Source organism: Myotis lucifugus, unplaced genomic scaffold, assembly GCF_000147115.1.
Source record: "Myotis lucifugus unplaced genomic scaffold, Myoluc2.0 scaffold_15, whole genome shotgun sequence".
Taxonomy (NCBI): Eukaryota; Metazoa; Chordata; class Mammalia; order Chiroptera; family Vespertilionidae; genus Myotis; species Myotis lucifugus.
This window is the reverse complement of record NW_005871063.1, coordinates 6,432,639-6,442,799: the sequence shown is the minus strand read 5'-3', so window position 1 is coordinate 6,442,799 and position 10,161 is coordinate 6,432,639. Positions and strand designations below refer to the sequence as shown.

The 10,161-nt window shown below is 40.6% G+C and overlaps 1 pseudogene; it reads left to right on the top strand.

The window, feature by feature from the left end:
* The first annotated feature begins 335 nt into the window (after positions 1-335).
* LOC111825175 lies at positions 336-481 on the top strand (annotated as a pseudogene).
* Positions 482-10,161: the final 9,680 nt, after the last annotated feature.

Genomic DNA, 10,161 nt, shown 5'->3' with positions numbered 1-10,161 from the left:
AACATCACACAGATCTGCTGATCCCGACTCGCTGAAATTCTGCTTACCTAATGCAAAGCTAAACATCTCATTTCTCCCCAGTGTTTACATTCTACTCAAATCACCGCTTGGGTTTCCTCCTTTCCATGTTGCTCCTTCCTCGGGGAAATGACAGTGAAGTACAAAGGAAAGCAGCCAAAGTCACTGTTTTCAGCAGATGGGATGATACAATGGGTCCTTCCCAGATTTAAACTACAAAATGTCTTATATGAAAACTCGAGATTCTGAATGCTGGGTGGCATTTACGCCACAGTATTAATTGGGTGAATATGATGCTCAGATCACAACCAGATAAGAAACTTACCTGGGTGAAGAAATTCCTTGATCAGGAAGGTGATTCTCCCATGGCCAGGTTTAGCTTTTGCACTCTGTGGGAATGACCTCGTCTGTTTCTCCAAATATGAGAAATGCAGCTGCAGGAGCTGTGGAAAGATATAATATTCTCAGTCCCTAAAATACTATAAATTACTGAGTTAAAGGAAAACATAAAGGAACTAAAAAGCTTTAAACATAACAAGTAACCCTCACTATAAGGCCTTCTCCAAGTTGTAACAGTTGATGAGTAAACATCCCATACATTTTATCCCTTCAGTTCTCCTACAAACCCTAGGCCAGGGGTGGGCAACCTTTTTGTGAGTATGTGCCAAAACCAGCAAAATTTCTGACTCAAAATTCTTCTGTGTGCCAACCCTAATTTTTTGAGAACATGTTACGCCTACTTGATATCTCTTAAGGTGTATGTATGTGAAGAACCTTGAAGAAATAATAAAATTCATTCAAGCAACAAAAACACAGTATATGATGATGAAAAATACATTTATTTTTTAATGTATACATGTACACTGATAGTCCGACAGAAAACTTTATGACTCCGTTTGATATTATCAGTGGGACTTTTGCTGCTGCATCACTGATGACAGAGATTTTACATCAGGTTTATATTTCGTGACCTTCAGAGATATGCACGAGCTACTACTTTCATCTGTCAGGCTACTCCTATTACGAGACTTAACAAAATTCATCACTGAGAACAAAGATTCACAAGCGTATGTGGATGAAAACATGGAGAGTAACGCTGTTGCAAAGTTTTTTAAACAGAAAAAATTTTCTGGAATGGCATTCCAAGTCCACAATAGTTTGTTTTCAACACTTCTCTCTGATACTCCTGTCTCTAATCGCTTTTTTTCAATGTTTTCCAAGTCAACTCTAAGGTCAATAAATTTCTGCTTCCAAATTGAGCTACTCTGAAATTCAATCAACTGCATTTCAAAGTCAGCCATGTCTATCCATGAAAACATTTGTAAGTTTAGTTCCTCCAGTTTCATGCTGTCTGGAAACCTCATGAATTTTGCTGTCTCTTCCAGTTCTCTGAATTTCACAAATCTTGAGAAGAACTGCTCAATAGTTGACTCGATGATGTTTAAAAACAGCTTTTGAAGGTTTTGACAGTCTGTTCTGTCATCTTTTGGGAGGTCTTTGATGTGCCTCTTGAGGTTTGGGAAATATCTAAATCTCTCACCATCCACATCCCTCTTAAAGATTTCCAGTTTCTTTTCAAAAGCCTTTATGTAACCAAACATAACATCAAGTGTCTTGCCAGTTCCTTGTAATTTAACATTGAAATCATTCAAATGTTCACAAAAATTGTAAATGGAAGATTATGAGAGGGTTTCGCGTGCCAGCAAAAGTTACTGGCGTGCCATGTTTGGCACGCGTGCCAGGGGTTGCCCACCCCTGCCCTAGGCGCTGGCTAAGCAGCCGCAGTTACAAAGCTGTCTCAGACAACACTGCCACCTTGTGGGCATTTGAGGAAACAATCAGATCCCACATATACGAAGTCCTCTCCCCTCTCTCCCCACTCTTTCTTGGATCAGTTATAAGGGAACTTGGACATATGTTACAATTCCATGTTTTCCTCTTTTGATGTTCATTGTTTAGGTTTAAAAAATCTGTTTCTCACCCAGCCGACGTGGTTGGGTGTCGACCCATGAATCAGGAAGTCAACTTTCGATTCTCGGTCAGGGTATATGCCCTGGTTGCAGGCTCAGTCCCCAGGAGGGGGCTTACAGGATTTTCTCTCTCATCACTGATGTTTCTAGCTCTGTCCTCATCTCCCTTCCTCTCTCTGGAATCAATAAAAACATTTTTTTAAAAAATTTGTTTCTTATAAATTCTCGTAATTCCCTTCCTATTCTCTTTTTTGAGTTCTTACAAAATTCATATAGAAAATTTTCACTTGTTTTCTCCTGTGTTCTTTATAGCCTTTTCTCTCAGCTGCTTTTCTAAGTCAAAAAACTTGATAATAACCCAGAAACTGGCTAGACCAATGGAATCATTTTGCCAATGTTTAAAGCACCTAACAATGTACCAAAGTTATCTTCTGAATATATTTCCTAAAATTGTCTTCTAAGCGTCCTTTCTTCTATACCTCAATTACCAAAGTAAAACACACACACACACACACACACACACACACACACACACACCTCAACAAAAATAGCATTGCAGTTGAAATCACAGGATTGGTGTTGTTGTTTTTTAACTCCTTGGACTCTAATTTCAGTTCTACCACATATTAGCTAAGCAAACTTGAAAAAATTACCTGAACCACCTTGTGCCTTAGTTCCTCCTATATAAAATCAGTAGAACCATAGTACATACTTTACAGAAATACTGTCCAAAGTCAATTAACTAATACTTGTCAAGGATTTAAATCAGTGCTGGCATACATAAAGCCCTAATATTTTATATATTGTCAATATTGCAATATTATTTTCTGATGCTACTTTTAAAATTTAAATATTTTTACTTAACCCATACTTTTTGAGTTAAATGAATTTGTGGCTTGGTCTGGAGCCATAACTACCATATATAACATTGTTCCAATTAGCAAATATGTCTAGATTTTTAAAAACACTCATAAACTTTTAGAAAGCATCTTTGTTATAAATAAATTAATGACTATCTCTTCACAATAACTTCACAGAGGCAAAGACACCACTGGGTAGGGGAGTGGGCAGGATCTGGCTGCGGATGGGATGAGAAAAGAATAATTTCCTGAAGTATTTTGTTTGGGTTTTTGTTGGAATTTAAAATATTAAGAAGCAGAGACTAGAAAAAAAGGAATACATTCCGAGTGATTAAAATAGTATGTGCAAAATCTTAGGGGAATGAGCAAGTTGAAAGCCTACAATTTTTATAAAGCTCTGCTAAAAAAAAATTCCTTGGCAATACAGTTTATTTTAATGGCTTGGTATAAACTCTTTTTCTTACATTCTAGAATATAAAACTGCTGTCTTCAAACCTAAACTGTGCTCTAGATCCAAAAACAAAAGTGAAATATATTGTCAGTATTTTTTACCATGCTTGTACAGTAGGTGGAAATTGAATGTATTATAGAGACTTTCCTTCCATTTCTCATAATGCTCTAAACTGAGCCTGAGCTGATGCAGGAGCTCTGAGCAGTGGGGGGTGGGTAGCAATAGCCCTATGCATTCATGACAGCAATCAGAATCAGATGCTTAATTTATGCACTCATGGCACAGAAAAGAAAAAAAAACACGTGAGCACTTACTGTAGCTGCTGCTGATTAGTGACTATTCATTTAAAAGGTATTTGGCTTGTGCCAATGCAACCCTCATGTTCTTTATGAAGAAAAAGTCCATCCTTCAGTTTTCCTATAAATTATGCAGCTTTCTGTTTGTTCATCATGCCCTGCTTCATAATAAAGAGCTGTTTAAAGAACCTTTATTGTAGCTAAAATACTGGACTCACACAATTAAAGGGAAGAAAAAAAAAGCTAGATTAAACCTCCAAAAAGGGACGCTGCCCGAGTTAATGCTTCCCTTGGCCCCAGGGAAACTCACTCTGACAAGCGGGGCGAAAACGTGTTCTGGTAATTGCTTCTTCCCCAGCCCTGCTGAGTAATTGCTTCGCAACTTTGCCCTCCCGGCACACACACAGAGTTATCGTGATGAGATCTCAAAATGATACCTAGACCCAAAGAGGAATGTCTTATACGTCCCGGTGTCGAGAAGAATGGGAGCGATTACCAAGAGAACTAATTCAGTTTTCAGTCGAGCATCTGAGGCATCCATCCAGAAAGGAAAAGAAATGTATCCAGAATACCAGCTGAGCTTACACCTTCTCTTCTCTCTCTAGACACCAGTCCCCACAGCCAAACACAGCACACCCAGATGTGTTGGCCTCACAGTGTCTATTCCCATCATGAGACTAGAGAACGTAAGAAGGTCTTGCTGGATCAGGGAAGTGGCTTATGTCATCCTGGGAAGATATGTTCATCCTCCCTGACATCAAGAAGGAAGGTTGCCTCTGAAACGCCTCTAGATCTCCTTTCTGTGATAAAGCTGGGATGTATGGAATATCGCTCTTTTCCCCCCACATCATTCCTGACCCTGTAAGCATTTTCAGTTTAAACTCACCTCTTGAAATTCTTAAAGTTTATGAAGACTACCATGATAAATAATGTCTCCTTCATTTGCCTTAAAACAAGCTTTTCATACTAGTATATGGCTGGCACAGTGGTAAGCACACAGAAGATATTTGGGGGAAAAATACCTACCAACTCGAATTGACTGGATTGGAAAAATGCAGGGTTAAGCCCTCACGGTAAATGTACCACCTGATTGGCTCACCTTGACCATATGACTTAGAATTCCAATGTGAATATTTTGGCCTGGAAGGGGTCTCTGGCTTCTTAAATATGGATTCCAAAAGAGATGAGGCAGGATTTTCAGTGATCGCACTGGTTAAGGGTATGGTTAGGGCTACTACCCTCTTCATTGATAAAGCTGACCATATTCCTTACCACTTAGCATAAAGCCATCTGGACAACAAATGGGCAGATCTTGCTTCATTCTGTTCTAACTTCATTTTCTTAAGAAAAGCAAGTTGATCGTTATCTTTTCTCTGTTTCCCTTGATCCTCTGTAGTCATCCAGCCCTCAATCCGTCCCACTGAACGTTATCGAGATATTTTACTGAGAATTTCTCCTTACTTGTTATGACCAATCGAGTAATATTTAAACGCAGAAAAGGGACTTGGGATAAATCATTTGTATCTGTGAAGCTTCGGGAGATAGCTTGAGAGACAAGTTCTAAAACCAAAATGGGAAAATCACCAGGTATCCCAGACTACATTATTTCTGTTCCCAAACCAAGCCATCTGTCACCAACTAAATGTTAAACTATGTGTATGTGAGCCCATGCCTTGCAAATGGAGTTAAAATCTTAGTTTGTATGGGATTTGCTCAGTGGTTACACTAATTTTTTGCAGGTTTAAAGAAATCTATCCTCTACGTTTTAACCCTATGAGAGTGTTACTCCTCAGACTCACTACTCCCTAAGTTATACCCTAGGTATGAGAGAAACACTCATACTGCTACAGTCATGCAATGATGACATTAATTTTTCCCCCTTCCTGAAAAACCCCATCTCATCCAAAGGTTGAACAGTAAGATACCTGCTCTTCCTAGCTCAGAAATATAAGTAATATTTGACACTAGTGTTCATTTTCCCTCGGCTGCTGTCACAGCTATCACTCCCATATGATCATAGGTTGACCCACTGCTTTGACGTATTCTGTTGCTTATGTGACAAAGGCTTACCCACCAAGGTCGGTGGTTGGGTATCATCCATCATGTTGCCAATACGTCTGCCATGATTGATGGGGATGATGCGCTGCGGGGTCCCTGACTTCTGTTACTGTCACATTTTGCCTCTCAGCCACCCCAGGACTGGAGCTCCCAGGCACTGTGCCATCTCACCTCATAACAGTCCTCTAGCTACAGTGGCTCAAGAATCGGCTGGTGTTCACAGAGCAGTGGGAGACAGGAAGCTCTAGTCCAGCATCCTTGCTGAACCAGCGTGTGCTGACACGTGTATGACCTAGGGCAAGGACCCAAACTGAGTTGCAGTCCTTTTTGAGTGTAAACATGGATGATTTTTAACCAAATCCACAGCCCTAATAAATAAGCACATACCAAACATTAAAGCGTGGATGACATGAATAAACCCATTAAAATGACCTTGAATTGTTGGCAAGGTTAGCCATAGATCAGTGAATTGTATAGCTAAAACATAAAAATAAAAAAGGAGTAACCTTCTTGTTTTTGTAGATAACATGCCATCTCAGAGACACGATGAAAATCCTAATCCTAGGTCAATAACACAATACTCTTGATTTCCAAGCTTTCCCTCCTGGCAAACCTGACAACTCCAACACAGGCAGAAGCACAGAAGTCGATTATGGGGAAAATGCAACTGGACTGTGTGTACACTTCCTCCTCGGCGTCTTCTCCTTTTAATCAATAGCACACTGAGTCTCCGGCTCCTATTGAATTAGGTTTACAAAGCCTTTTTTGTTCTCACCTGTCGCTAAGAAAAATCATTCATGGCATCCTGGATCTGAACTCGCGGAGACTGCATGAATCAAAAAGGTAGAAAACGTTCCCTCCCCAGGGAGGCCGCCAGCTGTCTCATTGATTCAGCGCCGCTCCTGGCTGATTCGGAGGCTACTCTGGCACCAGTTCCAGAGAGCGCGTATAATAAGGTACCACAATGCAGACTGTTTCCAGGGAGAAACAGAACATCTGGTCTGGAACAAAGGCAAAAGTCCATCGCTAAGCAGCAGCCTGGCCATCCGCGTCCAAGCGTGAACACGCAGGGGCCTGTCACCTGAAAGAGGGGTCCCTGGAGCCAAATAAGTGAAGATACATGGGAACCGTATGAAAAAAGAGACCCCGAAAGAGAAACAGCACCTCACTTTCTCGTCGTTTTTGTCTAATTGCGAAAGGATACTATTAACGAGAACACTGTTTCTATTTTTAGAAGAAAAAAAATAGGAGGCACTCTATTTTTTAATGCAACCAACACCGATAAACATGGAAATTTAAAAAGCAGGAATCAGTCTGTTTGTGCCTTTATTCTGTGTCTGTGTGTGCCCGTGTGTGTGTCCGTTCAATGGCTGAAAGCTTCCCTTATCATCCTGCTGTTATGAGCAGAGCTAATGACTGGCCTGTGTTCTGTAGAAATATTTCCACTGCCCAGGAGCGATTGATGTGGGCAGTGAACCGGGGGACAGTGAGGAGGCGCAGCATGCTCCATGCCTGCCCTGTGCCTTCTACCAACCTGGGCACCTACCCTGGGCACTTTGGAGTCGTAGGCTGTCCAGGTGGCTTTAGATGCTATGGTCGTGTTTGTTGCTTTAAGTACTAAACAATGCCTTCAGAAAAGAAGAATTTGATTTCCAACTGCTTTAAAACCCCGATTTTTTTTTTAAAAAAAGGCTTACCCTGTTGACAAAGCCCCTGTCAGAGTGAGTTGAGAGTCATTATACTCTACGTAAGGTTTGTGTACTTCATTCCTTTCCAAAGCCATCTGTCTGAATTTAATTCACTGATAATTTTATCAGTCTCCCCATGCTTTGCCTGAAACCTCTCCATTGCATTTTTTATTCTTCACAGATGTTAACTCTTTGAATGACAGTTGGAACGCATTTAGAATTTTGATGAAGATGCACATTCTCTCGGAAGGCTCTCTCGGAGCAGCAGCCCTCTCACACCACCCGGCCGCACCAGCCCTTGTGCTTTCCAACAAAGGTTGTGCTTCTCGGGGCAAAGCCGGTCTAGGACATTGTGAAAGAAGCCACCTGCAGTGACACATTCCGGGCACACTCAAAACCTGTCACTTCAGATGCCTTTTTGGAAATTGGAAACCAGAATACATTTTATAAGGATAATTCCAACCTTCCTTCCTACCTAATTGGTGCATGTAATATTATCTTTAAGAAAATGAAGACTGTCAACAAAAGATATTATAGATGTATTTAAAAATTAACTGTTTGAAGGAATTATATCTTATTTTTTATTTTTTAAATATATTTTATTGATTTTTTACAGAGAGGAAGGGAGAGAGATAGTTAGAAACATCGATGAAAAAGAAATATCGATCAGCTGCTTCCTGCACACCCCCCACTGGGGATGTGCCTGCAACCAAGGTACATGCCCTTGATCGGAATCGAACCTGGGACCTTTCAGTCTGCAGGCCAACACTCTATCCACCAAGCCAAACCGGTCAGGGCTATAGCTTATTTTTTAAAAAGGCTACTTAAATGCACATCTAGGTTATAGATTATCTCAGCCATATTACCAAATCATTTTGAGAATAGTCTATTATTCTAAATTCATTCAGGGTAAAGTTCTTTTTTTTACCATTGTCTATTCACTATAGCCTTTTTTAAAAAATTAAATTTATTGGGCTGACACTGGTTAATAAAATTATGCAGGTTTCAAGTGTATAGTTCTATGATACATCATCTGTATACTGCATTGTGTAGCCACCACCCAAAGTCATATCTCTTCCCATAACCATGTATGTGACTCCCTTTACCTTCTACAATCCCTCCATCCTCTCCTCCCTTTGGTAATCGCCCTACTACATACTGTAATCTGTGTCTATGAGTTTTTTGTTTGTTTGTTTTTAATTTGTTGCTTTCAGTTTAGTGTTCTTCAGTAGATGATTGGATAACGGAGATATTGTGCATACATACAATGGAATACTACTCAGACATAAGAAAAGACAAAATACTGACATTTGCAACAGCATGGATGGATCTTGAGAATACCACATTAAGCAAAATAAGTCAGAGAGAAAAAGTCAAGAACCAAATGATTTCACGCATATGTGGGCTAGAAAGGGGAACATTATTTTTGGTTGACATCGCATCCTGCCTTTCACTTTGCCCAGTCAGCATCTCTAAGCGTCTTCATGGAACAGGGTGTGATGCTGGGCACTGTGGGAGATGGATAGGAAGGCTCACAAGACACCGGCTGCCCAGGAGCTTGGGACCCAGTAGGGGATGTGGGACACAATGCAGACTGTGACTATACACAGTGTTGCACAGACACAAGCAAGACAGGGATTTATTTAACCAGACACATGTGTGCCGACTTCACAGAAGAGATACATTTTTACTTGGGCCCTAAAACCTGGGTAGGACTTTGTAGAGTAGAGATGAGAAGGAAAAGGTATCCAGGCACAGGGATCTTCACTTGTAAGAGCACGGAACACAGGAACACAAAGGGCACCAGGCTGGTTGGACCCGAGCACGTGTGTGTGTGAGGGAGAAACTGGAGACAAAGCCAGAGATGTAAGGTGGAGCTGTGGAGGTGGAAGGGTGCCACTGGTGCCAAGAGTGTCTGAGCAAATTGGTCAAAACCAGTGATGAAGAGAAAATCTTAAGAGCAGTCAGGGAAGGTGGGTGCAATTGGGGAGAACAATTATATTAAGATAAATAAGTAAAGATAAGAGAAAATTTAACAACCAAAACAAAGAAGCAACATCTTTAAAATACTAAAAGGAAAACAACCAATCTGTTGACCTAGAATACTGTATTTAGAAAAAAATATTTTGCAAAAACCGAAGGCAAAATAATGTGTGTGTTTTTAATTCTTACCTGAGGGTGTTTTCATTGATTTTTAGAGAGAGAGGGAGGGAGAGAGAGAGAGAAACATCGCTGCGAGAGAGAAGCATTAGATGGGATGACACTCCAACAACTGAGCCACCCGGCCAAGGCAAAAATAATGTGGGGGTTTTGGGAAACACATGAGACATGCAAAAGCTGAAAGAATTTACCACCAGAAGATGTGCACTACAAAGATATGTTCAAAGAAATCCCTCAGGCAGAACGAAATTATGAGATGGAAATATGGATCTATACAAAGGAATGTAGAGTCCTAGAAAAGGTAGCTACATGGATAAAGATATATGATTTTATTCTTATTTTTTAGATCATTTGAAAATAAAATTTACTATTTAAACAAAACTACTGACAATATACCATGGGGTTGATAACATGTGTATAAATAAAATATATGACAAGTATAGTCCAAAGGCTAATTATTCCATTATATGGGAAATTATATAATACTAGAGGCCCAGTGCACAGCATTCGTGCACTCAGCGGGGGGAGGTGGGGTCTCTCAGCCTGCCCTGTGCCCTTTTGCAGTCTGGGAGCCCTCAGGGGATGTCTGACTGCTGGCTTAGGCCCACTCCCCATCTAAGCTGTCAGTCGGACATCCTTAGTGCTGCTGCGGAGGCAGGA